Below are 6,136 nucleotides of genomic sequence, written 5' to 3'. Positions count from 1 at the left end.
AGCCAAATTCAACATCTGTTCATTTCGAGATGCCCGGACACACTGCGTTTGAAAGACTGGAGATCATAGGAAGTAGGAAATACAGACAGAGGGAGACAGTTCCAGAGTTGACCCGTTGCCTAAATGAAGAACTGGGAGTAACAGTTAACTCTTGCATTAGAGAGTTGGACAGAAAAAGGATGAGAGTTTATTGTTAGACGGGTGCTATGCGCCCGTCGTAGAAGTGGAGGGATGCAAGCACACAGTTCAGAGGAGCAGTGACCATGGAAGTAGTGATAGAAAAGACATAAAGAAGCAACAGTGCGGCAAAGAGACAGAGGTTGAAGGAAGCCAGCAAAAGGAGGAATGTTAATGAGACGAAAAGCCTTTGACTCCACCCTGTTAAGAAGAGCTGTATGTGGGGAGCCTTCCCACACATGAGAGTTGTACTCTACACAGGGGCGAATAAAACCTTTGTATAAAGCCAACAACTGTGCAGGGGTAAAGAAGGTATGGAGTCGGCTTAGCACACCTAATCTCTTGGAAGCAGATTTTACAAGAGATGTAATATGAACTTTCCAAGATAAATCCAGAGTGAATGAAACCCCAAGCATGTTCAAGGATGATGCAGGCTTGAGCTGGATATCACTGGACATTAGTGGGTACTCCTGTAGAAGATAGTGTCGGGTTCATAGGTGTGAAAACTGAGTCTTTGATGCATTAAAAACAACAAGATTATTTTTACCCCAGTCAGAGATACGAACTAAGTCAGACCTTAGGTGTGCCATAGCCCCATCCCTAGTTTGTTGAAGTAACTGCTGGGATGGACGTTGCAGGAACCGAATGGAAAGGTGAGGGGAGGATTCATCAGTGTACAAATGGATAGGGTTATATGTACAGCTTAGAAGATCATTGATCAATAAAAGAAAGAGTGCTGGTGATAGGACAGAGCCCTGAGGAACACCACTGTTGATAGATCTAGGAGAAGAACGATGGCCATCTACAACAGCGGCTGTAGAATGACCAAAAAGGAAGCTGTAGATGAAGGCACAGATAGAAGGATAGAAACCGTAAGAGGGCAGTTTGGAAATTAAAGATTTAAGCCAGACTAGATCGAAAGCCTTTGAGATGTCAAGTGCAATAGCAAAGCTCTTGCCAAAGTCCCGAAAGGAGGATGACCAGGAGTCTGAAAGGTAGGCGAGAAGATCGCCAGTGGAGCGTCCCTGATGGAACCCATACTGATGATCAGGAAAGGTTGTGATAGGAAAGATGCTTTAAAATTCTTTGTTAAGAATAGACTCGAGAACCTTTGAGACACAGGATGTTAAAGCAATTGGACGATAGTTAGAGGGTTGGGAATGGTCACCCTTATTTGGGACTGGCTGAATGAGAGCAAACTTCCAGCAAGAAAGAAAGGTACAAGTTGAAAGACAAAGGTGAAAAACTTTACCTAGGCAGGGTGTAAACACAGAAGCTCAGTTCTTGGGGACAACAGGGGGGACCCCATCAGGCCCATATGCCTTGGTAGTATTGAGGCCAGTGATGGCAGAAAGTACCTGAGCTGAAGAAATTTTAATGTCAGCCATGAGGAAGTCTGAGGGAGGAAGTGATGGAGGAACAGCACCGGAATCGTCTAAGGTGGAATTCGAGGAGAAAGTCTGAGTGAAGAGATCTGTTTTATCAGTAGAAGAAATAGCTACAGAGCCATCAGAAAACAAAAGAGGACAGAAGGATGACGAGGTAAAGTTGTTAGAAAAGTTTTTGGCAAGGTACCAGAAGGAGTGGGAGGAATTCGAGTTGGAGAGTTGAGAGCATTTAGTATGGATAAAAATATTTTTAACAAAGTGAAGAACAGACTTAGCACGATTCCGGGCAGAAACATAAAAAAGATGTGATTCAGGGGTGGGTTGGCTCTGGTACCTTTTATAGGCCCTCTCCTTATTGAGGACAGGATTAGAACAAGTGTGATTAAACCAAGGCTTTCTTGCATTAGTCAAAGGATATGAGAAAGGAATGTATGCTTCCATGCCCAAGAGAATAACCTCCGTAATGCACAAGGCACACTGAGATGCCTCCCGGCCATGGAAGCAAAAGTAATTCCAGGGAAAATCAAAGAAGTACTGCCTGAGGGCCTCCCAATCTGCAGCTCCAATATGCCAAAGTCGCATTTCTTTGGAGGGTCCGCAGGCCATACCGGAGTGATAGGACAGGTTAAGGTAATAAGGTTGTGATCAAAGGAGCCCAACAGAGAGGAAAAATTAACAGCGTAAGCAGAAGGATTAGTTGTAAGGAAGAGGTCAAGTATGTTGGAGCTCTCTCCAAGGTGGTCAGGGATATGGGTAGGATCCTGTATGAGCTGCTCTAGGTCATTAAGGATAGAAAAGATGTAGGTTTGTTCACCAGGTGGATAAGTGAAAGGAGAGGAGAGCCAAAGATGGTGGTGAACATTGAAATCTCGTAGAATGGAGACTTCAGAGAAAGGAGAAATGGATAGAATGTGTTCCATCGCAGAAGTAAGGTAGTCAAAGAATTCTGGATAGTCAGTAGAATTAGGGGATGAGTAAACAGCACAGATATATTTAGTCAGAGAATGGTAGGAAAGCTAAAGCCAGAGAGTAGAGAATTCAGAAGAATCAAGTTCAGGAACACGAGAGCAAGCTAAGTTGTTGCGTACATATACACAACAGCCACCTTTGGCTTTGAAATGAGTATAGAGAAAGTAGGAGGATACACATATATCTATATACATATACAATATATATATATATATATATATATATATATATATATATGTGTGTGTATATACACATATCTATATACATATACGATATATATATATCTATATACATATACGATATATATATATATATATATATATATATATATATATATATATAAATAAATATATATCTATATAAATCTATCTATCTATCTATATATATCTATATCTATATCTATCTATCTATATATATGTATATAATATCTATCTATCTATCTATCTATATCTATATATCTATCTAAATAAATATATATATAGATATATATGTATAGAGAGATAGATAGATAGATACAGTATATATATATATATATATATATATATATATATCACAAGGAAAGGGAGGTAGCCGAGGCAGGACGACACACTCCCCATTTACTCATCCATTCAATCACATTTATTCGCATCTTTGCCCCAAAGGGGAAAAGAGACAGATCCTCACCGCGCCACACCGCACAAGAGTCAACTGCGCAGTGCAATCAGTGACATCCGCAGAAGGGCCCGAAAGCAGAGCTGGTTTACCCCTGCTACCTCATAATAGACCCATCCCCTTACCCTCACCTGACCTGACTAGCTGACCAGACCAAATGCGGGAGTATATCCCCTCAGGGCTGCAACATCATTTATTCATTCACAATTTCTCTCCATTTATTTCTGTCACGCACAGCCAGTTTTCCTTGCTCAACAGACATCCCTCTCACATCCAGCGCTCTCTTCACACTATCCATCCATCCTATTCGTGGTCTCCGTGTCAGCCTTACACCTCTCACATCAGATCTAGCTATCTTTTTCACCAATCGCTCATTATCCATTCTCTCCATATGCCCAAACCATCGCAACACCCTCTGCTCAACTCTATCAGCCATCTCCCGAACAACTCCAGTTCTCCTTCGCACTTCATCATTTCGCACTCGATCCATACATGTCACTCCACACATACTCCTCAGACACCTCATCTCCATTACTTTCAAATTTTTCCTCTCAGCTACACCCATATTCCATGTTTCAGCCCCATATAACGCAGTCGGTACCACAACACCCTCATACAGCCTTCTCTTTACATCCATTCTAAGCAAACGACATCTAAACACCTTTTTCATTCCTCCCAGCATCTTTCCTACTTCATTCTTTCTAAACTTCACTTCTGCATCTATTCTTCCATCCACAACAACATGTGACCCTAAATATTTAAAACATTCTGCCTCCTCAAGCAACTCACCATTCAAAACTATATTCATCCCCCTACCATCTACCAACCTCGTACACTTCATCACTTTACTGTTATTCTCATTTACTTTCAATTTCCTCCTTTCACACACCCTTCCAAACTTCTCTACCAACTGTCTTAATCTCTCCTCTGAATCAACCACCAGTGCAGTATCATCTTCAAACAGCAGCTGCTTCAGATTCCACTCTCCACCATCAACATTCACCAGACTCAGACCTCCACCTAGAACTCTTGCATTCACCTCCCTTACAACACCATCCATATAAATATTAAACAACCAAGGCGACATCACACATCCATGTCGCAGCCCCACTCTCACAGGAAACCAATCACTCACAGCATTTCCCACTTTTACACACGCTCTACTATTTACATAAAAACTCTTTACCCCTTTTAGTAACATACCATCAAGTCCATACAATCTTAAAACAGTCCACAAAGCCCCCCTGTCAGTTCTATCATACATATTCTCTAAATCCATGAATGCCCAAAACACATTTTTGCCTTTTGCTAAATACTTTTCACACACTTGTCTCACAGGAAACACCTGATACACGCATCCTCTCCCTCTCCTAAAGCCACACTGCTCATCACCAATCACTCCCTCTGTACCCTCCCTAACTCTCATAATTAACACTACCATACACCTTCCCTACAACACTCAACAGACTTATACCCCTAAAGCTAGTACATTCATACTTATCACCCTTGCCTTTATACAACGGGACCACACAAGCACTTGCCCAGTCAATTGGCACCATACCTTTCACAAAGCACACATTCAACAATCTTACTAACCAGTCAACAATAGTCACTCCACCACTCTTCAGGCTTTCCACAGCACACCCATCCATACCTGCAGCTTTCCCTGTTTTCATCTCCTTTACTGCCTTCTCCACTTCCTCCTTCGTGATCAAAGAATCATTCTACTCTCCCAACACATTTGTTCCTTGCACCCTTCCATCCGCCACAATCTCAGCCACCCTTTCCTCCTCTACATTTAACAATCTTTCAAAATACTCTGCCCATCTTTTCCTTACTGCATCCATCTCAGTTAACATCCTTCCATCCTCTGCTTTTACTCGCTCTTCCTTCCCAGACTCTCCCTTTCGTACCGTTTTCACCTCCTCTCAGAACATTTTCTTATTCTGTTGAAAGTTCTCAGTCAGCCGCCTACCCCACCTCTCATCTGCTGCCACTTTAGCATCACGCACAGCCCTTCTCTCCCTATTCCTCTTTTCCTTATACCTCTCATATGACACCTCATCCTTCCTCTGCAGCCACACTTCATATGCACGTCTCTTCTCAGCCACAGACATACTTACTTCCTCGCACCACCATTCACTTCCTTTTTTTACACCACCACCCACACGTCTCACACCACACACCTCTTCTGCATGCCGCACCACAGCACTCTTAAACAACTGCCATTCCTCCTCCACACTGCCATTTTCCTGAACTTTCAATGCGTTCCACTCATCTTTCAATTTCTCCTGATACTCTATCATTTTCTCTCCTTTATCCAACTCACCCACTTTCAAAACCTACCTGCCACACCTAACCCTCCTAGCTCTCACCCATCTCTTACCTACTCTTAACTTCCCCTCGTCCAGGTAGTGGTGAGACATACCTCCACCCTCCCCTCTCAGAATTCTCACATCCAATAATCTTCCCATTACATTCCTGGACACAACCACATAGTCCATCAAAGCTCTGTCAACAACCCTTCCACCCTCCTGTCTCACCCATGTATACTTGTATATATCTTTCTTCTCAAACAGCGTATTTCCAATCACCATCTCTCGCTCAACGCACATCCCTATCATTCGTTCCCCATTTTCATTTCTTCCAGGCACACCACGCATACCAACTACACCTTCAAATGCTACATTTCCCACTCTAGCATTCAGATCTCCCATCAATACCACACTCACATTCGCTCCAAAACTCTGCAGACACTCATCAACATCATTCCAGAAAGACTCCCTCTCTTTCTCATCCCTTTCACTACCAGGCCCACATGCACTCGCAAACACCTACAACTCACGTTCAGATTTCACTTTCACCCACATCAGTCTCGATGACACCTCCTTCAATTCAATCACACACTTCTGTACTTCCGGACTCACTAACAAGGCCACACCTTCTCTTGC

Source organism: Coenobita brevimanus, chromosome 78 (assembly GCF_032717465.1).
Source record: "Coenobita brevimanus isolate Jiangsu-jjx chromosome 78, ASM3271746v2, whole genome shotgun sequence".
Taxonomy (NCBI): domain Eukaryota; kingdom Metazoa; phylum Arthropoda; class Malacostraca; order Decapoda; family Coenobitidae; genus Coenobita; species Coenobita brevimanus.
The sequence above is the reverse complement of the archived record's forward strand: the minus strand, read 5'-3'. Positions refer to the sequence as shown.